The sequence below is a fragment of the Numida meleagris genome, chromosome 6 (genome assembly GCF_002078875.1).
Source record: "Numida meleagris isolate 19003 breed g44 Domestic line chromosome 6, NumMel1.0, whole genome shotgun sequence".
NCBI classification, from domain to species: Eukaryota; Metazoa; Chordata; class Aves; order Galliformes; family Numididae; genus Numida; species Numida meleagris.
This window is the reverse complement of record NC_034414.1, coordinates 9,683,711-9,708,107: the sequence shown is the minus strand read 5'-3', so window position 1 is coordinate 9,708,107 and position 24,397 is coordinate 9,683,711. Positions and strand designations below refer to the sequence as shown.

Genomic DNA, 24,397 nt, shown 5'->3' with positions numbered 1-24,397 from the left:
CCTGTGTATGAAATGAAGTCACAGGTTTGCACCATTTTTCTTAGACAAAGATTTTGCATCTGATCACACTCTAAAATCTTAGATACTTACACTGTAAGATTAAGAAAATAAACCTATAGCATAGGCCATTTTTAAATCCCTTCCATCTGGCTGCATTCAGAATAAGCTTTATTGCACCTGTCTTACACAGTGGTGAAAAAGTTCCTACACAGACTGGTGCTTTATCACCAGATTCACCTCTTATTTACTGCGCTGTGATCTGGAGCGATTCTTATACCTCATCTCCTTTAGATCAACTTCCAAGCGTAACACACATAATTTACAAACCACCTGTAACTTGATCAAATCAGGAGCTTGCCTTTCCCATTCCCAGATATCTAGGACACTCATGGAAAGCCAGAAAGCCACCAAGACATATGTTAAGACTTTTCTTTAAAAACACAGTGCCATTTTACATCCATTTGGAACGGCATTTAAAGTATTTTAGGAAATGTAGCCCTTGCCTGTAAGTTGCCACGAGCCACAGGTAACCGAATCCATCTTGGTTTTCTCATCTCTAAAGATGTGGTAATAAATAAAGATTATTAGAAATACCGTTAATATAAATGTATTAAACCTCATAGGGTGCCCAGAGACCGGTAGAAGAAAAGCATCGCTGCATTGAGAAAGAAGCTCTTTTCATTTAACCACATTCTTACTACTAACCCCATTTAGGAGATGGGATTGCCATAATCCTCAAACGTTTTCACTATACAGTTCTAAAAAACTCAGACTGGGCCGGGGAACGGAAAAGATATGTCATGCACACACAGTGAATGAAAGTCAACTGCTTGAACACCATCTCCTGAAAGAAAGAGCCATCCCGTTAACACAAGAGGAGGATCGCACAGCCACCCACCCCCATACGCAGCACTGCACCTCTGAGAACAGCAACAACAACAGCAGGCATCTGAGGTGGAGAACGGAGCAGACCGCTATGACTCATGCTTTAAGTCTAGTCAGTGAAAAATCTGGCAGAAATGTATTGTTTGACTATGTCTGTGCATTCCCAGGAGATTTATAGCTGCTTATTAAATCATCTGTTCCTGTTAAAACCAAAGAAATTGTATATGTTTCACTGAATTTTACATCTGGTAGAAAGACCTCTTAACCATTAATACAGAGTAGAGGTTTTTCTATCGGGTGAGCCACACAAAAGGTTTTAAAGACCTTATTTGTGACAGGAAATAAAACCTGCCAAGGGATGGGCTGCAGGGGGGATTGGAACCCGCTGCATCAGCAGATGGGTCTCCCTGCTCGCTTCTCTGTTCTGCTAGGTTAATTGTCAAAATCAGGTGGGTCTTTTGAGTGAAAAGCAGTTTCTACTGAAGACAGGAAAGGAAACAAGTAGTTTCTACAGAGAAAACAGGCATGCCTTCAAGGAAACAACTGCTCTGGCTTGAGACAGGGTTTGTAGAGCAGTGTCACAGAGCACAGTAACACACACTGCTGGCGAGGGACCTGTCAAACTGCAAGAAGCATACAGTGGCACCGGCCAAGTAGCTGTTCTTCACACAGAGGTTGCTAAGCTCAGGAGCTGGAGGGTAAACACCACTAGCCCCGAAGTTTCATCTTAAAACCCAGTAAAAAGTCAAGGAGCTATGTCCAGCCCTGCTCTACACATGGACATGGCTGCCTGAGCACTTGCTGCTTTGTGTACAAGCGACTGAGAATGAAAGAGTATTTGCTTCTGTGTGTGTAGGGATGCATAGTCTGCTATCTATATCCATTCTGTTCAACTACAGCAAGCTATTTTGTTATTTCAAAACTCTCTGTTGAGCATCTCCAGCCCCTACCTTTCACACATATTATCCACTGAAAAAACCTGCACAAACAAGCACTTTCCTTATCCCATCTCCCCTCCTCTATTCTCACTTTTTTGAGTTTTTTCGCCCTTGGGTGCACCTACAGCTTAGCTCCCTGAGATAGCCATCTCTCAACATTATTTAACGTCATTAAATAGAAGCTAGTTTCTGAGCACACATAAGTTAATGTTCTGAATTCCCAGGAGATAGGAAAAATGTGCTCATTCTACTTAAAAATAAACAAAAGTCTAGGCACATTTGCTGAACAGCCAAGAATGTAGGAATACTGTATCCATGGCTACTTCAGTGATGACACTGGAGCAGGGACATACTTTAAAAACACAGAAAATGCCTTTCTGGGTCAAACCAGTGGTACATCTAGCTCAAACCCCACCTCCAGAGGTGGTGAAATGCAATGCCGGTCAGGGCAAGCCCCTGACCATAGCTGCTTTCTATCTGTTTTTCTTTGTCTGTTTGAGACTGTAGACCACGGGCAAGAAGACCTGAATAGCAGAAAGATTTGCAACATTTTGCTAACAGTGCATTTGTTGCTCTCACTGTTCAAACAAAACGCTATTAAGCCTTTAAAGTGAAATATGACAAAGAGCCGTGTCTAAATTGCTGTACTTCACATAAAAGTCAGCAACTTGGGAGTTTTGGAGCATAATAATAAGACCAAGACCCATACCCGTCCACACACACGGAATGCCCAAAGTCCACAAGCAAGGGAGCTTAGAACCACCATGCCCACGGGCACAGCTGTGGCAGATTTGCCAGCACACACTGGATGCGGGGGACAAGAAGGGATGGGTTTTCAGCACATTTCTCTTTCATGTTTTTGAAATGCTGCCTTGTAAAAGACAGCCTGCAAGAAAACATGACAAGATTAAGGTAGGTCCTGCTGAAAATACACCGCTATGCTATACAAACTGATTTATGCAGTAAATCAGGTTACACTCAAAACACTAAGGCAGAGCTGTATAGCTCTGGTTCTATTATATAATATATAATATTACATATTATTATATATTATATAAACTGTATGTTTATTTTTTCTCAAAAAAGAAGAAAAAATTCTCTGCCCTTATTTTTTCTCTGTCTCTCTTGGACTGTCTTCACTTTATCACTCTGGTTCAATGAAAAAGGAACAAACACACATAGCAAATCTGAAATCCCAGCAGCCTGTATGAAAACAGGAGTCAGCATTGTTATGCTCAGTAGCTTACAGTCAGTCTACAACCCTACAGCTGCACAGACCCAAACCATCACTACATTCCTGCCTTTCACACTGACTTTCTGGGGTATCAATCAGTTGTTAATTGATTAACAGAATTATTAACTGACTTGTTAGCAATCAATGATTTATGGAGTTGTACATGATCAGTATAACACCACCACACTACAGCCCATTCCGGGTGAGACATCATGACTCAAGCATACCATCGCTGCAACTGACTGCCCAGCAAGCTTTGGACTGGTCACATGTGACAAGTCTCACTTGGCAGTGTTGGAAAATCAAGAGCATCATTTGATCCTGAATAATCTTCCTCACATCTTTTGATTTGGTTCTCCTTCCTTAAGAGGGAAGAAGTTATGCTAATTAACATAACTTTCTTGCTCGACTTTGTCCTCTGTGCCCCGCACACAGCCACACCATAACACACTATCAGTGAACTTGGAGCAAACATGAACCCAGGCCAACTCATTCTCCATCGATACCACGGCCTCAGTGGATGGCATAGACACATGTCCTCAGTGATCCGGCCATGTAATACATGTTTTCATAGCATTGCAAAAGAGAGCTTTATACTGCTGAGGAAGAAGATGGGTCATTTTATTTCACAGAAAGCACACAAATACCACTGTCCCCTCTCACTGGGGAACACTGTATGAGAAGTTATGAGACCTACTGTAGCCTTCCAGACCAGCACGAAACCTGAGTCAGCCCTTAAGCAAGCTGCTGAAATCAGTGCTTAGCTTTCAAGCACGTGTTCAAATATTTGGCCAAGCTGGGACCATTTTCAAGTGTGGGATGCAGAAGCCCACTCAATCATTGCTCCAACAAGAGGCTACAGAAGTAATTTATGGGGGCAAATGCTCTCTTTGCCAGAATCCTTCTGTTCTTCTCAAGCAATTGTTTCATAAGGAGTGCTTCTGTACCCCACATCTGCAAATACTGAGAACAGCTGCCAGCCACAATAGGAAATGGTTTACACTGATTGAGCATATTTCTGAAACCCCACGAGAAGAAAAAAAATACATACCAGTAACAAGAAACCCAAGAGAATTTGATCAACTTTATTCTGCGCCTTTGCTGAGAAGTAAGGATCTTTGTTTTCTCTCTCAGCCCATCCTTTTATTCACAAAGGGAATTACAGACCTAACCAATTCTGTAAGTGGTTGTTCCCTGAATCTTGTGGTTTAAGTCTTGGTCAAAGTAAGATCATTCACACAGGAAGTATGACTCTTAGGTGGCAAAGCAAAGCCGTTCTGGTTCCCAAAAATCTAACATTTAGCTTATTTTAACTGTACCGATCTGCTGCTTCATTAGCCCCTGTACCTCAAAATGATTGAGAGGCAGGCATCAGAAGAAAAAACAAACTGAAAATCCTTAGAAAGAAAGGTGACCTAGAGGCCAGAACGGAGCTAGAAACCACGTATTTCCAGCCCATTCACACCCCTCACCTGCAAGCACCTGTCACATCCATACAGGCACAGCCTATGGCCTACTGATGAGCGTGTGGGCAGGATAAGACCCTCCAAGCCCTAGACACTTGAAGACAAAAGATTGTTCCTGTTACTAATGTGTCTCACAAAAATGCAATCAACATACCAGCAGCTGGGCTCCAAAGCTGACCCACAGAGCATTCAGCAATGTAAATACAGACAGCACACTGGTAACCTGCCCAGTTTTAAAGCTGTAACGAAGCAGTCAAATAAATAACAGAACATTCAAAAACCACCAGCAGAGTGACCAGTTAAACTCCTCTTATTTGGTTATTACCGATGCAAAGATCTTCTATGTCTTACTGTCTGAATCAACATGCAAGTTTCTCTGAACTCCAAATCCTGGAAGGCTTGGCTTTTGGGGGAGGGATTATTTTTCAGGTGATGTTTTTGTTCCTTGTGGGGTGGAGCTTTTTTGGTAACAGTTCAGTGATTTCAACTCCAGCTCACATTCTACAAGCGTAAAACTGGGTAGGCATTGAGAGGCACCAAGGACGAATCAAAGCTTAAAGGATCAGAACAAAACCTCAAGACACTTTCTCCCCAGTTATAAAACTTTGAGAGCAAATTGGTCTAATCTCATATGAGTTGCGAGCATTAAAAAAAAAGCTCTCTATTTACAATCCTGCTCACCTTCATCACAAACCTCAGAGCTCCTACTAGAACACAAACAAAGTGGAGAGCATGGTCACAAAGTTTTATTACTTTGATGCAGGAAAAGAATGTCCAGCTTCTGAGTTAGCACATCATTTTAAATGGAAAACAAAATCAGCATGAGAATCTCTCTGAAAAGTTATTCCTTCCCTCCTCTTTTTTTTTTTTTGTCTAAAAAATACTTTCATTAGAAGGAAGAGTACAGTATATGCTTGGAAAACTGCCTATTACTAAAATCAAATGCAAAACATAGAAAAAAATATCAATTTTTGATAGGTATACTTGTCATTCCAAGGACCACAGCTTCATTCTCAGGGATTTTCTGAAATATTTGTTTACACAGAACTGCAGTTCTGGACTAACAGCCTCTCCTCTGGCAGAATCTTTGGTCTTGCTGGCAGCTTGGTAGCAACATTAAAGTATTTCCAGTGACATCAGTAGGAAAAGAACTACGCAGTAAATAATGTTATTCCAATGCATGTTTGACCGCCCCTTGTAGATACTCATCGACATCAAGGATAATGAAAAATATCACCTCACTCTCTCAGATGACAAGGTGCTTGTTCCTTGCCATTCAGAATATGTCACTGCTGTCCATGCTGTGTAGATGCAGTTATTCTCCTGTAGTCTCCAGACAGCTGAGAGAGAGGCTGAGGCACAGTTTTATCTCCCACTTTCTCTACAAGAACACACTAGGAAGCAGACAGTGAGAAGAGAGAATCTCTTACTACAGGGTTTAAGCATTTCCACGCCCTGAGACAGTTCCTTGAGACACTGCAAGATGTCATAAAGAAATTACAAAAACTTAAGAACAAGTAAAGATTAAACTCCTCCTATTAGCTCTCTACATTTCAAAACTTTGGGATTCATGTTTCCAAGCTTTTCCTCAGTTGATATGAAAGACAGAAAAGGCCAAGATTCACTGATAATGATTGAACTCTAGGAAAACAAGATATTTTATCTTACAAGATAAAAAAAGTCGCTATAGAACTGGTGGAGTTGGCAAGAGTAAAAAAGATTTTTTTCTTCACATTTATCACTCACCATCTCCCACAAAACCACGCTATAAGAGCACACTGTGACAAAACAATCCTAGCTCTATCTTTAAATATTCTTAGTCACTGTAATTATACACAGAGCAAACATGAACTGCTTCACTTGCCAGCAAAACACAGCAGCATGGGGACTACAACATGGCAGTCCTTAAAGAACGAAGAAGGGTGAAAAAATAAGCCAGCCAGGCTGGAATTTGAATACTAGAGGGTCAGACCAGCACACTCCAATGCCGGTGTCTGCACTGCTATACTTCATGACATAAATGAGAGACTTCTGACAACCATGGTTTCAATGACAGCTTTCTCTTCGTGACTGAAAGCTGGCAATGACTTCTTGCAGGCTGCTGTCACCATCTTGGGAACCTGACACAGCTGTAGTCTCCCAGGGCAAACGGGCATTCAGGATATGACACATTCTGCAGACACCACAACCTACCTACCACAACTCCCTCTCCCAGAAAAAGAAAAAAAAAACGATATTTCTTGGAGATGAATATCAATAATTTAGAAGGGATTCACCAACTTAGTGCATGAGGTTTCACACTACCAAAACTTTCCAGTACCATTTCAGAGCAAATAGCAACATATTCATCTACACATCAGTCTTCCCTAGCTAGGTTACTGTGTTTGAGAACAGTCTTTCTTTTCAATAGATCCGCTCATAGCCCACTTCATAGCCATTCCTGCAATAACAGTTTCCAACTAAATCTCCATGTGCTGTCTAAACTTCACTACCCAACAATATCCTTCAACTGCAAAAAAAAAAAAAAAAAAAAAAAAAAAAACATGCTACCAAAAGCCTTTCTTCTAGATCAAACTGCAAGCAAACAAGCTGCTATATGCTCTTATCCTAAACAACCTGATCAGGACTCTTACAAAATAAACACACAAAACCCCCAGATGCGGCAGCTTCATCCCAGACCCCAAGGGACTTCTGTGTACATCTCATAATCCTGAAAGAGAACAGCCCATCTGATGTTCCCTTCTCTGGAGAGGCCCCAAGCTGCAGATGGTGGCTGTGTGAAAGTACACTGTTGAGGCACAGATCAGCCTATGATTATTTCTTGTTGGATGTACAGCTCCCTTTGAATTCTCTCATAATTACAACAGCCTTGTGCACACATGTTCATTGGCCAAACTGTGGGTGGGAGACACATCTGGCTCCAGCTCTCCACATATGTTATAAGGCTTAGTTCACAAGACCACTGAAAATGAGCATGGGCCTTTCCCTTGGCTTCACCAAGCTTGGGGCCAGACTCATGTTCTTCCATTTAAAGAGTATCAGATCCATGCTGAATATTTCTGTTCAAATCTAGAGTCCACTAGGATAACGTTGCAAGACTGAGAGAGTAAACTGCTCAGCCACCTTTGTCCATAGACTGGTAAGGCAGATCTCATTCATGCACTCAGTGTTCATTTCCTCCCGATTGACTCGAGAGGAATTCAGGCAGAAACTAGCTGTCAGTAATCCTAGACTGGAAATTAGAAAAATATTTCTAACCTCTATACCAGCAAAGTACTGGAACAGCTTTCCAACGGGCAGACGCACAGGTTCAAAATTGTATGTGCTGTGTAGTTTGTAAGGGACATGTTCATCTCCCAGGCATTGGCCCTAATGGCCCAAAAGGACCCTCCTAGGGTTGCTGACACCTGGGGCACCACAGCACTGCTGCAGGGCAGGCATGACCCACAGCAGGGACATGCACACACAGCCATCCTTGTTAACACTTCAGCCTCATGTTAGCCTGCCTGGTGGGAGCACAGGCCAGAGATAATGGCCAAAACTAGAGTCTAGTTTTGGAAATGTTCTATTTTGGTTTTCGGAGATTCACTCTTCTTCTTTATAAACCATCTTTCGAAACAGAAGATATTTTTTTCTTTCTTTTCTCTTTTTAGATAGAGAGATTGAAGTTCGGGGAGTTGCTTTCAGCTAAAGAAAGACACCAATAATCAGGTGCACTGTTTGAAGTTCCAGTAGTTATTACAGACTCCGCAGATTAACACATTGATGCACAAAACTATTACAAGTCAGAAGTGGGGCATATAGTAAACAGAGAAATCAAGCATTCAGCTTTCAAATATGGTTTCTCAAAATGGTATAAAACTCAATCAGCTTTACAGTTGTCTCATATACTATACACCATCAGAAAACCAAGATATGATTTATTTCTAGAAATAAATCTGTTTTGGGAGAGATAATAGTTCATATACAGCTCTTTGTTTTCTAAATGACCCATCTGCATAGTTTGTCTCAATTTTCAGAAATCAGAGATCATCTTGAAAATAAGTGTAACCAACGTATAGAAGAGATGGAGACTAAACGATCTAGGTATTTCCATGAGTGTTAAAATGGAGAAGAATAGCGGAGCAAGTTGTGGTGCTTTCAACATTTCGTTCATTGAAAAGTAAGATTTGGTGGTACAAAATCCACTCTGAAATATTATGTAAGTAAATAATAAAGGGCATATTTTTCTACAGCATTTTCTAAAATAAAATGTATTGAGATCTCAAAGCTGAAGCTGTACTTTGAAGTTGCAGTTTAATTTCAAAATTTAAAAAATCCATAATATATTTCAAGAATAAATGTATATTGCATGTTATCCTGAAGTGAATCTTTTGTTTTCCAATTCAGATAGAGAAACTCCCAAAACATCAGCAAAATTCATGTCTCTTATGAAAGCACGCAAGTGCAACCTCACCACCTTTCCTGTGCTTGGCAGTAAAGTGCACATGTAGAATCCAAGTTCTACCTTTTAGAGTATCCCTCTGCAAAAAAAAAAAAAAACACCATACATATTAAAAAAAAAAAAAACCATCTCATTAGGTATCTTCTGCCAGTAACAATCTTTTAACTGCTCAGTCAACTGAAGCAGCAACACCTTTAAAAATGAAGAAACTGGTACACCTACAGTGATTCATAGCCTGCACAGCAAACACTGCTTTTCAAAATGAAAAGCCAAAGAGAAAGCCTACTTCACCAAAAGAAAAACTGTACTCCATGTCACAGACAGGCAACATTGCTGTTTCCTAAGAACTTAACACAAAGTCTACTTGTTCAAACCATTGTAACAACAGTGCCTTATCTCAATAGACTTCAGCTTAAAAGCTGTGTTCTGTATCACATGCCATTGCATAAAATGGACTCATAAGACATCAGAGTTTTGCTGTTCCTTGGTAAGTCTGGACAATTCATGTTTTCTTGCTGAAGTGCAGATAGCAAAGCATATCATGATTTTTTTTTTTCAGAAATGTGTTGTCTGTAAATAATCATGCAAAAAAATCTTGAGTGTCACTGCCTGCACATTCTGTTCAGGGGATTTTTTTTTCCCCCAGAAGGTAAAGAAGGGGCACTCTGGTCCACATATCTAGAAAATACATGCTTATTCTATATTTGAAGAAAATAAGAGAGACAGATAATAATAAAAGGCAAAAGAGCCTAGGATTGGTGCCCTGAGAGTCCTACATGTAGTCCTGGTTTCCAGTAAGGAAATATTGAGGAAGAGAGACCTTGTATCTTTTCTTCATGAAGAAGCCTTCAGGTTCCAAATTCTGTCTACATTGGTCAGATTCAACACTACCAATTTCCTTCAAGAACCTAAACTCATTTTCCACAAAAGATATTCTGTTCTTCAGATACTGGTACATAATACTAAACACGTTCAAGAAGTCTTTAGTGTAATAAAAAAAAAAGCAATGCTCAGTGAAGGACACAAGCCATATGGGAATGCAGGTGATTTGGAACAGAACCCAGAAGTTTAAATCTTTAGATTTCTGGACATAGTGAAATTAGCCAGGGCCTGTCACACAAGTAAACTTTCCCACAAGGTTTACAACACAGGAAATGTTGAGACTAGGAACAACAAAAACAAATGCAAGAAGATAGCATTTATCTGAAACTAATCAGGTACTAGCCATCTGAGAAAGATTATGTCAACTTCCTACATATGGGTTCTTTACCAGAAAGGGAGAAGCACTATACTCTCAAATAACAGATGTGAGTGGCACATCAATTAAGATTTAAGATGTACGCTCTTTGAGTATCTGCTCATTTTCTTCAGAGGGATAAAGCAAAAGGATTCTCAGTGTCAGAAAAGGATTTCCAGTGCAACAGAAAATTCTGCCAAGGGCTCAGTTTACATGTGGTCCACCTTCCACACTGAAACAAGATTGAGTGCTCTGCTATGAGCTTTTCCATTGGAGCAGCAAGATTCAGGTACTCTCTTAATTTAAAAAAAAATAGTAATTAAATAAAATAATCAACAATTCACTGTATTAAAAAACAACACCACCACCAACCCCCAGGGCAAGTACTTGAAACAATTGAAATGGAAGGATGTGAAGACAAAATAAAAGTGTTCTTCAGAAGAGAATGAAGCCAAAGGCAAAAAGAAAGATGACAGAAAACACAAGCAGAGGAGCAGGGACATACACACTGAAAATTGAACTGAAGTAGTTTAGAAGAGGACTATATACAAATGGTAGTGCCACAAACAAGGGAACAGAACAAGAATAGCTTTTAAGGACCCAACAATATTCCCCTGGAGCCCTCTTGCAATCACATTCAATGTTAGAAACTTCGAGTCCCAAGGGTTAAGATAAGACTTGCGCACAAAACCCAATGAGATACGAACAGAGAGAAAACTCCAAGTGATCAGTGAGAGACCAACAGCATCTATATAAGGAAGACTGTGAGATGCTTACATATCAATCTCTTCTCAAACAACTCATGGGATTTGGGAGTATGTGATAATACTCAGCAATACAGAAAACAGCCTGCTGTACTTCAGAATTTCTGGAAGAAGCAATAGAAGATATTGTGGAATATTCTGATTTGCTGGCTGTAACTCAAGATCTTGAGATTTTGCTCTTGATGCTTATTCTTACTGAAGTATTAGCTTTTCAGGTGCTCTCCAATACCTCCCTGTCAACATCCCCTGTGTCTGTTAAACACAGTCTCTCTCGAGTTACATCTGTAAAAAGTTAATATGTACTGCAAGGTCACAGAGCAGCACCAATTCAGAGAAAATTTGTCAGAGGCATTAGCTGCATGGCCAAGAGCTGTGTTGATTTCTTCCCAGTAAAAAAATTGAAGTATTTCAAGTCCACAAAGGTGAAGAACCACCCATCCGAGTCATGGCACCATGTGTAGCCTGGGAAAAACACAGGGATGCCATTCAGACTTCCAAAGAAGCTGTGGATGACCCATTCTCGGAAGCATTCAAGGCCAAATTGGATGGGTCCCTGGGCAGCCTGATCTAGTGGCTGGCAACCCTGCCCATGGCAGGACAGTTGGAACTGGACGATTTTTAAGGTCTTTTCCAACCCAAGCCATTCTATGATTCTGTGAAGTTGCTGGAAGTAATTTGTTCTGAAATTTGAAAGGTAAAAGCTTCTGGTGCAATCAGTTCAGTACTAGCTCCACTCAACTGTAACTGATGCCCATCTCCTTCAAGGAGTGTATTTTCTTTGGTTGGAAAGGCCAACAGATCTCCCATTGTCAGGATTTTGATAGGCAACCTCTCAAAACACTTCCCAACTGTCCAGCGTCACTACACTTTCTCAGAGACACAGTCATAACAGGTATTTAGCTGCTGGAGAGTAACTCCAAAATACTCTCCAAGATGAAACTTGAACAAAATAAATATAGCTCGCTGGTATGAACACAGTTATTTCCAGCTTCAGTCAGAATAACATGGCTGCCTGCAGAAAAATCACTTGGGTGTTGAGCAGTGCACAAGCCCTACAATGAACATTATCTCCAGGAATAATTAAGAGCTGCTAGCCTTCTCTCTCTCTTTTTTTAAATTTTATTTTTGCCCTTTCTCCTTTCTTCTAAGAAATGTAGCATGTCCTTTAAATACCATAGATTTGCTACCAGCTCCTCTGGCTTTTGTTAGTAGTATATCAGCTATCAGATTCAATTTCACTAATGACATTTGTAATGCTCTTCTCCTCACCCTTTATAATGCACCCCCACAATCTTTCACAGTCACACTTTAGATAATGATACCAGCAGTATTCTACCTATCACTACAGCTCTGAATAATAGCATCACTTCAAATTCTTCTCATCTTTTCTCCGGTCATTTTACTGAGGTCACATTTTGGGGACCCATTCTACATAATACTGTCTTTCATACATACTTAAGTATGTAAAATTTCTCATCTGCTTTGTACATTTTCCCTGCCAGCACGTTTGAATTTCCCCCTCGTCCTTGGTAATTTTTTCAAAATTAGTTCATTATCCTTCCTTGAATTACTCTGTTAAAGATATTCTTTTGTCGTGGTGATAACATTTGCAGCTGGACTACTGAAGTGCCATGATCTTCAGGTCACCCAGTATTTTCTTTTCACAAGCCTCTCCTCAGTTTGACCAATTTTGTAGAGTCATTATATCAGGGAACAATTTCCATTTTACATTTTCATCAGCTTCTAAAATGGCAGACCTGGAGATGAAAACCAGTGACAGAAGTTTTACAAAAACACAGACGCAGGAAGAACGCATGTTTGCATCTTCTGCAAGCATCATCCTTCCACAAAATGAAACATAAAGCCTTTCACTGGGCACAAGGATGAGAATTAAAAAAAAAAGCTGAAGCAGTTTTGTTCTATCTGCTTAGGCCTCATACACAACAGCTAGACAGGCTAGCTATAAACTCCTTAAAACTATTGCTGTTAGTGTGGTTTCCTCTGACCAAGAAGGTCAGGGATCTTTTTTGGCCAAGAACCTTAATGACCTAACAGCACTAAAGACGAACCTTTTTCTGCTATTTGTCTGCATTCTTCAGGCATGAGGAAATGAAGGGGAAGCACTGAACTATGTAAAGCTATGAAAAAGAAAAAAAAGACAGACATTCCATGCCACAAAGCTATTCAAGTTAGCATCTCATTTATATTCTGCGATACAAAAAAAAGGCATCTCCCATGTGTTGTGGATTCCCATATATAACTTTTCAAGATCAATGTCACGATGCTTTGAGTCCTGTCACCCTACAACCCTTGGGAATTGCTAGGGGGTTGTATATTTGACCACTTTTTAGCATATTGTACACGGATGAAGGTTAACATGTATATCTCCCCCGCTTGTCCTATTTTTATAGCTGCCTTTTTCCGAAGGAAAAGGTACCTTTGTTATTTCCTCCCCCTACGCTCTATTAATGCGTGTTGAATGACCAAGAAATCTGGCACCAAATACTAATTGGTACTTGTAGACAGTGCTGGAATATGAATAAAGGTAATAAAGTCAGCCAATGGAAAATACTTCCATAGAGACCATGGAATTGGCTAGCAAACGGCATAGCATAGCAACAAAATGCAAGGAAAAGTAGATTATGTAAGGGTGTGCCATATCACCTAGACTCCTTCCAGTGCCACTAATTGTGAGAACGATGGGTCTAGATATAGCCATGCCTGTTTCCAAGCTAAAATCCCCAAAGTTCCTGAAATAAAATAGGAGTGCATTTCTCTCTCTTACTCATGCATACTACACAAACCTCTGGAAACTGCTCTGCAAACTGGAATGATAAAACAAAATGTCAAGACAATAAATGGGGCATTGGAGCTCTGCTGTTTGTTAGAGGAAGGTCTTTCTTTGACTTGAAGGCAGTAACTTATTTTCCCTTAATAAACAGCAAAGTGATGCAGAATAAGTATTGTCTTTTAGAATGCCCAAAAAGAAGACAGCAGAGCAGCACATTTCTTATTTACTTTCTCAGTTACTCCTAAAAAATTCAAAAACGAAATCCACCCTGCTACAGGTATATCTTAATATTTTCATTACACTTATTCTGTAGCGTCATAGCAAATACTATTCTTACATCGGTTGAGAAATAGCAGAAATCAGTTGTTGTTTGGATTTTATATATATATATATATATATAATATGAGGAAACTCATTATAGTTAGACCTCTGCTCCTCAACTCCTATTATAATCCCAGAAATTGCAACTGCTACAATATATCAGCAGTGAAATGGTTAAAATTTCGTTCTCATTTACAGACTAACATTTAAGCCTACCCTTAGTTTTATTCTTCCTTTTATTTGAGCTAGAGAACTTCACTGCTATTTACCTATAGACTTTGCTTTGCTTGGAACGGTAAGTTTAATTTATGAAATAAAATAAAAGTGTTTATGCAGAAGTACTAAAGCAAAAACCTTGTTAAACTACAGTAAATTATCATAGAGTTAATTCTGCGGGTACAGGACTTAGAAATCCAGCTTCGTCCTTGGCACAGGCAACTAACTCCACTCATACAAGTTATTTTATCTCCTTCTACTTCGATTTTTTAATCTACAAAATGGAGATACTAGCTAAAGTCATTCAAGGACAAGACAATACTCAAAGCTTCATTCTTCAAATTTATTCAATGTTTGGATGAAACCAAAACCTTCACGTTGCACAATTAATGCAATAGAAAGCACAGTAATGACAGCAGAGCAACGAGGTCCTAGGCTGCAGCAAGTGAGGATATGCTCAAATACAACAGCCATGGGCACAGAAATGAAGGAAAGAAGCTGCTTACCTTCAGAAGGCCTCAGGTACACAGGGATCTCCAACAAGATACCCTTGCCTCCCCTGCCAACCCTTAAATGAGGTCTGGAAGAGGTGGATCCTGGCTCCACCCCTTCTGGTCACTCAGGCACATTCCATGCACCTGAGCTCCCCTGGGTTGGCCCTGCCTTCCCACCAGGTGCTCCATCACTGCTTCGAGCCATAACTTAACATTTCTACTACACACAATAAGGGTCATGCTGCTATGTCCATTAAAAAGCAGTTGTTGAGTTTGTTTCTGCTTCATTTAGGCCTCTCTACCACTTTGACCTCTTCAGAAACTTTTCTGGTATAAACTTAATTCCACAAAATGTTCACCATCATCAAAATAGAATATTTTAACCATGCTTCATCTAATCAAACTTTCAATGTCTCTGATTATCTTTGTAAAGCACTTTGAAGCAATGAAAAGCACTATAGTGAAACTATGAGTAATTGCTTGCACTATTACAAACTGACGACTTCAGAACACACAAGAAACATCTTTATGCTTTTATTGACTTGACCACTGCTGCAAGTCATATGATATTCCTCATATTTCAAAGTCTTTACAATTAATAACTAAGGGCCTTGCAACACCTTTGAAAAATAAATAGTGAAAAGTGGGCTGTGACACAAATTGCTTCATCTACTGCTGAAATACAGCTGTCTCCAGAGCAAAGCAAAATATTCATTTAACATTAAAAAGCCACACAAGTATAGAGGGAGTAAGGGAAAAAAATATTATTGTAGCCATTTAGAGCAAGGGGAAGTTTGTGGAGGCAAAAGTGTAGTTAACCAAACCAGAATTTAAATAGAACCCTGTGCTCGATGCCAAACTGGTCAGAAATATCCCATGTTTCCAAATTTGGTAATCTTCCAGGATGAGTCAAAAGCATTGTGTCCAGGAAGTCCCTATAGAGGCCGGTAAGGATGGAAAGGAGGGGCTTTTTGTTTAAATTTATGAGCTAGCCTAATCTGTACTGTTTACAATTGCTTAGTAGGATTGGTAGCCTGAGCTCATGTTATCTTTAGGTGACACTTTAATGTTGCAGGGCAATCACTATTACATTTTCTCAAGCTCAGAGTGGCAATAATTATTGTTTAAATCTGGGAGATGCACTAACTCCACAGGCAGAAAGGCACACGCATTCAGTCACTAAATCCAGACCTGATCTATGTTTTCTGCAAACCACGGTGTCCAACTGGGCTGCACCCTTAGCTCCTTGCTGGACAGCTGATAGATATCTTCTTAATTCAGGATACAGATGCCACGCACTGAAACACAGAACTAAACATGCCCTTGTGAGGTCTCCTACCCACACAGAGAGCCGTTCACAGCGCTTTTTAGCACATGAAAAACTATTTAGCCAGAAAGTCTTAGAGGACCTTACAAAAACTAGTTTCACATCACACATCTTGCTTTGCCAAACCCACCAGCCTTAATTCAAAGCCAGATTTCACACCGTTTCATATTTTTAAGCAAAGTTAAAACACTACCGTGCTCAAAATTTTCTCACTCTTTCACAAACAGCAAAGGAAGAAAATCCGTGAGAAAGGTGTTTTCCTTAATCCATCTTTCAAACAATACAGCAAAAAAGACTGAGGTTGAGCCTGACAGTGAGAAAGAGCACTGTAGGCGCTCATCTGCTCATCCACTGCTGGATGGAGCTTCCATCCAGGACCATGCTCCTCACAGCAGAGCAGTCCGCCAGGAACAGCTTTCTGCACAAGTGGAGCAGAAACCCAAATCAATACGGGTACTTAGGAGTGTGCTCCCAGGTGAACAGTAAGTGGGCATCGCTCAGCCTTAAAGAGGGATATATAACCTCAATCTTGTCAAGTAGCAACCATGGAAGAGTGCACGTTTGACTCCGTTTTTTCAATTCACTTGGTGTTACTACTGAACAAAGTATCAAAAACTATCAACGGATCAGATTTCCAAATGGGAAACAGAAACCCTTGGAAGATCTAACTTCATTTTCACTTTCTTGTTGTGAGTGGTTTTTTCCTCCCCCATTATTTCATTACCTTTATCTAAAAAACACAATATCATGCTGTTTGCAGGCACTTGCGTTTTGCTGAAGTAATGCAAATATTTATACAGCTCAAGGTTTAAACTTCTACTTCCCCTATTTTGAACAACAAACATTATAAAAAATAAATGAAAGTGACATTTTCAGGATTTTTTTTTTTTTTTTTTTTGCTTAAAAAACAGATGGGATTTTAAGCCCCAAATATGCAGTTGGCATTTGGCCTGCTGTAAAGGCATGCCCAAACCGCCTGAGGGTGGAGCAGCTGTGGGGGTAGGGGCAGGTCACAAACTGTCTAAACTAAGGAGACTTTTCAGGAGTGAATGCACCAGGTCAGAGAACAGCTCTGAGGAAAACAAGTGGTGCGTGTCCTAAAAACCACTCCCATTCAGTCTCACAATGCACAAGTTGAGACCACTTTCAAAGTTCTCTATCTCTCTAGTATACCTTCTTCCTCCATCTGAAGTAGAAATTGCTACCAGGCCTGGCCTCTTGGTTAAACCATCGCCTACCGTCAGCTAACGTGGAAAGGAGAACTTCCAGAGTAGCAACAAATCTAGTATGCTGCTGAAAGAAACCATTGCTAAGCACAATAAAATGTTTGCACACCAGGCTCTGTAAAAGTGTCTACAAGCATGCAGGAAAAGGCCAGAAAAATTACTGGAGGAAAAAAACATCAGCTCACTTTGCCGACCCACACCCCCTTCACAATAGAGAAGCAGCTCACGGTTGTGCTCCTGACCACGAGTAGAGAGCCACTGCAGAAATCAAAGTGCAGCTGAGAATGTAAATAAGGCTCCCATTACCTATCATTTTTCTTCTTCTGTCTGTATTTCATCCACATGGGTAAAAATATTTGACCCAAGTGCAATCCATTTACACTATAAAAAGTGGATTTTGCAAATGTTGTAGATAGGTTTCCTCAAGGGTACTAAAGTCACTCAAGAAAGTCAAGCAGAAGGCATATGTAAAAAAACAAAAGAATCCAAGGGAGTGAGAAAGAAATAGCATCATTTGAAAGGTTTTTCCAGAGAAACAGTTATCTAAAACCTAATTAAACCTGAAAACTTTAGAGCACAGTACACATGCATGTGAGACCAACAAACCATTTCCTACTAGGTAGCTGCCAAACAGATTTGTTACGCATTTAACATAGAAGTGAAATAAGGTATTCACACAGCATGATTAACTTTAAACATGTTTGTACCCTTTTCTTTAAATGATACCATAACCCGATAGAAGCTACAATTACTAGGCAATAAGAAATGTGGTGAGAAAAAGGAAAGTCAGAACTTCTGCTGTATCACAAAGATAATATAACAGTACCCTTGTGTAGTGTTGCTTTAATAAGCCTATAAAGCCCACGTGCTTTGAGTCCCTAACAACAGTGCCAAGCTGGCAGCCACTGAATTATCGGGTGACTTGGAGGGTCCAGAAACTCTGAGGGAGTAGTCTTGAATACCCTTTGCTGGGTCATACATTATTGCTATTCCTTTCCTTTAAGGTTTCACCTCATATTTGGCAGAGCCGCATGGTTGCAGCTCCTTCCAATGTCAACACCTTTTCTTTGCTTGGCTAGAGGTGTCAGCACAGACCAAAGACGACGTATTGCCTTCCTAAGTTCAGAGCTCCCTGAGTCACATGCAGTCCTTAGGCTCAATCTTCTGCTGACTGCAACTTTACAGTAGAACTGCCGCCAGCCTTCGGAGTGCTATTTCAGGCCATCACGCCTTTTTCAGGTTAGGAAAGAAATGCAACAGTCTGAAAAGGTAAATCTCAGAGAAAGTAGGTTAATCTGAGCATTTAGGAACTTCTGCTTCTTCAATGTGCAGATCTCAGGAATATGTGGAGAGACATCGGTTATCTCTTCAAAAATTGCAGACCTACTGAGGTTACAGGTAATTGACTCACCTAGTGAGTCAATAACAAAGCGGGTCATAGGACACAAGATTCACAAGCTAGTATCTCTTTACCAGGGTTTATATCCTTCTGTAGACATTGTACTTGATAGTAGGTGCTTCTGGAAAACAAATGCTTCTCTTCTGAGGAAAGATGGGTGATTATTCCCAGAGTGGATAAAAAAATCGAAGAGATAAGAGTATAAAGACACTGACATTACAGAATAAAGATGTGCTTTTCTGAATGAGTATGACAACAAAAGGAAAGCAGACATTTAGGAGTAAAACTGTTTTAAGAAAGAGGTATTTTTCTGTTTTAGTAGAACATACACAGGTACGTATAAATGGGTAACTTTAACACAAGGAAAACATTGAAATGATAAGTTGCTGAGTTTTGCTTGTAATACTCGATCATATTCCTAATGTGAAGATCCTGAGTTCTCATTAAGAGAAACATGTGGATGTTTTAATGTTAAACAGTTAGGCCAAAGCCACACTGAGAACTTTTGTATCTGGTTCAAGCTGACTTTAATGGAAAATGAACATGTAATTCCCATAAGTGACTTAGAAAATCTCAGCAGGGTTATACAAAAAGCCCGAGCATTTTTTCATCTTCTTGAATCCAGCCCAGTTAAGGCTCTGCAGAGAGATGAGAATTCATAATTAAAGATAGGAGACTGTAAAGATGGATTCTTTGTCTCCCAGCTCCCTGGTGAGGATGAATTATAGGGACAACAAACACACCTGCAAATTAATTTATGCATTAAAGTTAACCTTTGTTTACACCAATAAAAAGGAGTTTACACCCAATTTAGTACAGAAAATGCTGCTTGGACACGTTATTATCTTTTGAATAATAAAAAATATACCCTGCATAAGAGGTAAACCTGGGCTGCATGCTGACATCTACAAGTGCATCTTTACTTCTTAACATAACTTTCTAAATGGAGGTGGGAGTAGTAGATACAAAACAACTGCTGGTTTTTGACCAGGGAGAATGGCTATGGTTAAGTCTCAAAATATCAAACATAAAAAGATAGAGAAGAACTCACACATTCAAGAAAAAAAAATGGACCATTAATATACTTCTATATATAATTTAGCCTATTGTTATATATTTGAGCTTTAGCAGTTAAGAAACACAATATTAAGAGTCTAAACTGTTCTCCTTGTCTTATCACCTAATCATACAAATCTTGAAATTAAGTAACATTACTTTCCAGCTGAAAACAGGTATTCAGGTATTCTCAAGCACTGAAGGGCAGCAGCAGTATTGCCAACTAAAGGGCAATATTCTGGGTATGTATCTACAGTTCACGATGAAAGAAAATAATTCACCTCACAATATATTTCTCTTTTTCCTTAAACTGAAATCAAAAGTAAAAGGTTTTATCTGTTTCCAGGATTACTTTCCTGAACTTTTTCATCTATATTTGTACTTTTCTACCAGAATTATGTGGAATCTTCTACTCATTAACACTATTAGGTGCTTTTAGATTTACAATTAAGGATGCTACATTACATCTTTAAAAGATGCGTGCATTGCATAAATGAAATGCAACATCTCATCATCTTTTTGCCATTTTAGATTGTGTCCGTACTCAGCTTCTGATTGTTGTTTTGTTGTTAAATCATTTGTCCTACTCCAGAAACTACTAATCTTAATTTGCTTCAGCAGTCCCTATCACTCAGATTAAAACCCACATCCTAAATCCTAGAGATGAAAATAACATATCCTTATTAGTGGCGAGTGTTGCATTTTAGAGCTAGTGGAGTTGAGTCCCTTTCTTGTGTATTGACATACATAGTTTTTTGTTTTTTTTAACGAGTCTTGGAATAAAAAAAAAAAAGTGTCATGCTGACACTTAGTATCATGCTAAGCCTCTATAAAAAAAATTTCCGTCAAAACAACTGACATGTACTTGGCTTTTACTTTTCAGCTAAGAGGAAGGGGGGTGGGGGGAAATGTCTGGACACAGAAAGAATTTGAAAAGTCATAGCCAAAAATAAAGTGATAGGCAAGTAAGGGTTGAGTACATATTTCCTATATGCTGAGATAACTCACCTAGTCCACATCACACTGCTTTGTGTGGTCTCTACCCCAGCTAACCTTGTGACTACATGTTTATCTGGGCTGGACAAAAAGGTGTGGTTGCCAACCTGTTCTGCTGCACAGCGTAAGGGAAAGGGAAAAGGAAGCCTTGGTCCAAGACAAAGCATTAAACGATCCAGGACTGGATTTCTTCTGTTTTATTCATTATCTGTAGGCTCATTTATGCGTATGCCCCTTGAAATTCATCACATATTTTAATTTCTCACATAAATATGTCACTGCATTTAATTATTGTATTTATGCAACATATCTAAAAGCTCAGATTCACTTTTAGGGGGCAAAAACCTCTATCATCTGTCAAAATTTAAGAATAGGCCAGATTCTTTCTTCCATCACATCACAGCCTACCCACAGTAGTTCTGGGTAGACACTTGTATGCCAAAAATTACAGTCTCGTTTATCTTATACTTTCTGCATTATTAAACTTTCTGCTAAAAAAAAAAATGACATGGGATTGAAATATTGATCACCAAAAAAAGAAGTCTGTTTAACCCACGGCAGCAAGTACGTTCTCTCCTCTATCTTAGATGCTATGCTTTGATGCTAGGTACCATCCTCTTCACTATTTCTATTGGCAGACATACCACAATATACAGTGATCCCCCTAACTGAAAAGATGAGACAGTCATTTCCCCTCAACAGTATATCCTGTCTCTCTGCCAGGAACAATCCATTCTCACGGAGATGGATGGATGAAAAACAATTTTTTTTTCCCCTCATAACTTTTTACCCTCCACTGTTACTCTCTCTCTGAAAAGTGTTTGCCACTGAAAATATCATGGCTCTCCTACTGTTTCACTTGGGAAATATCATCTTAACTCCACGTTCATCAACTTCTCTTTTAGTTTCTCCAACTCAAAGATAACTGCCTCACAGGGAAAGAACTCAATAGCAAACAAAGCCAGAACTGAAGCTGAATCTTGATCACATTTTGTGTGATGCTGGCTTTAGAGCACAAAGCACAGTGACTTCTCAAGGGCCTGCAGCTCAAACAGCTGACGTCAGGGAATATTGATGATGAGCAAGAAATCCCAATGCTCATAGCTGATGGAAGAATCTGTTACCATTTATCCTCTTTGTAGGTCCCAGTGAACCCCCCCAAAAAAGTGAAAATATGATCCACAAAATCTAGAGCACACTACTGTATACAGCCTAGATGCAGTGGCAGCACAACTAGAGATTATGATACACACTCCTCATTAAAGCCTGGCTGCTAGGTTTAGAATGCTTTAAGAGGGAGGATCAAGGACTTAAAGGAAAAATAAGAAACACATTAAGAAAAGCCAAAGAGAGAGAAATGACAAATGCTTTCCTGGGAGTTGGCAGGCAAGCTTCCCTGAAGCACAAGGCTTTAAATGAAGCTTTAGTTGCATGCAAAATGGCCACAAGTTATGTGGCCACAGGAAAAGCAGGGCAGTCCAATGAAGAATAGACCCCAGCTCACTGTATCACTGGATAAGAAGGTAGCTCTCTCACCTGGCAGTGATATCTCCCTTTGCTTCCCAGGCCTGGGGATGTCTCTGGAGAGAAAGAGCAATTCTTCTACTGGCTGCTTTGCTACTACAGCGGTGAAAGCCTCAGAGGGTCCTGCTTCCAAGCTGTTGTCAGACAATACCAGCTAAGGGCAGCTATGGCAGCCCAGGTGCAGTCACAGACTTCCTATTCAAACAGGGAACCTTGCCATGCGGGGTCTTAACTTCTACTTGTCCTAGGGACAGAGGAACAGAAGTTGGAGCAGCTCTCTCAGAGCACAGCAACAAGAGAAGCTATCCAGATCTTGCAAGTGAAGCAGAAAGAAAGTTTCCAAAGAAGCAGGCCAGACTATTATGAACAGCAAAGAAACACCAAAGAGCTACTAAGCAGGCAAAGAACTCACAGCAGAGAAATGCTCGGTCTCAACAGGGCAGGCAGCAAAAAGCTGAAACAGTAGCATGCCTTGTACTTGTCCCAAGTATTAAATGAGTGGCTCCTTACATGCACAGCAACAAACAAAAGAATCCTCTGGTTTCATGCAACAGGGAACAGGCACCTGCACAGTGTGTGCGCGCTCAACTGTTGCTCAGAGCGTGCCCCTTATTTCCTAAGCAACAGGGTACAGAGTAATGACTCTCTTCAGCCACCCATGCTAAGCCAGAGCAACCATCTTGTTAGTGCCTTCTGATCTGGTAGAACTGGGAATTAAGCATGAAACCAAACATCAGAGCGCAGCAAATCATAGAAGTACTCATGTATGGAATTACTCCCTGCATGAATTATTTTTTAAACATTACAATTAAATAGTTCAGGATTTTTACTCTGGCGGTAGATATATCCATCAAATAGTAACTGAGAAACATACATTCAAACCTAGTGGTGCATGACTTGTATCCACAAGTACTGAATGCTGTTTAACAGTTTTGTAAATTGTTATGTAATATTTAATGTAATATCAGCCTGTGGAGTGTTTCAGACTGTTTTAGGCCTCTTTTCTTTCTGATCCCCTTCTTTCCTTTCCTGCTCTGACCTCACTTCTTTTCCGAGCCAGCCATTTCTTACACAGTCTGGGTGAAACGGGGGATTTGCTGCTCAGAGACTAAAGTTAACCATTTGGCAGGGATACAGCAGGCAGCAAAACACAAGCAGTGGCGTGGAACTGCTCCCCAGTTTGCAATGTAATGGTGGAAGTGCTCAGAGCCTGCCACGGCACAGGTGATTTTGGCAAGCTTTTACGCTTCGCTGATCTGCCATACCTTCAAAACAACATTCCCAGTTAATGATGCTCATTTAAACAACACCGGCTAAGGGGAGCTTGTGAGCATAGAGACAGAATTTAAAAATGAGGCATGCTGGAAACTCCGATCATTGAGATCTTGTAGCACAGATGAGAGAAGCGCCTTCCTGCTGACTGAGGCAGTAATCTCCACTTTTCATTAGCGCACTGTGCCCACTCAGAATGCAACATGACATCGGGCCAGATATATTTCCCCTTCCAGTGACCTTGAGCGATAACAGTTTCCACCAGGACAAAGTATCAAAATCATTCAAACCTCATTTATTTCATTCTGTCTTGCAAAAACTGTACTCCCTCCAAGTAGTAACATTGCTGAAAGCAAAAATGTCAAGAGGCAAATCCACCTCCTGACTCGAAGGACATCTCAGAATAAGGAGAGTCCGTGTCTGCAACATCTGCTCCTCACAGAAGAAGGGTTGTGAGATCTGCCAGAGGAGCTCTACTTTGGTTTCTGCACCAATGCTTATAGCAGGTCAAGCAGGGCCCTTGGCATCGTGCTAATTGGTTAGCATCCATCCCTTGCAATCCAGACTGGATGTTGCACAAAGACAAATAATCCTCTTCTTAAGGAGGGGGTGTGGGGAATACAAAGCATTAACTTAGTGTGATGACCCCATCAAAACAATTAAATGAATAACAGTATTAGAACTTTATACAATGAGTGTTTTTAATGACATGGGAGTTAGGAACTAATGTTTAATGTTTCAGCTCAAAGACCTAGTTTCCTGTGTTGGCACCAGCACTAACTCTAAATGCTCATACATCAAGCATTT

The 24,397-nt window shown here is 40.1% G+C and overlaps 1 protein-coding gene across 8 annotated transcripts in view; it reads right to left on the bottom strand.

Moving 5' to 3' along the window:
• ST5 (suppression of tumorigenicity 5) overlaps positions 1–24,397 on the bottom strand; it is a 158,276-nt gene that overhangs the window by 128,666 nt on the left and 5,213 nt on the right. The window contains exons 1-2 of one of the 8 annotated variants that reach the window (XM_021402305.1): positions 22,731–22,884; positions 22,331–22,562 (exon numbers count right to left, since the gene is read on the bottom strand). The exons of 2 other annotated variants lie outside the window; for them this stretch is intronic. The gene's annotated coding sequence lies outside the window, so the exon portion shown is untranslated. Of the gene's footprint in view, positions 1–22,330; positions 22,696–22,730; positions 22,885–24,397 lie in introns of those variants that run through there. 5 more of the 8 variants (XM_021402313.1, XM_021402317.1, XM_021402308.1 and 2 more) reach the window with 5 other exon arrangements.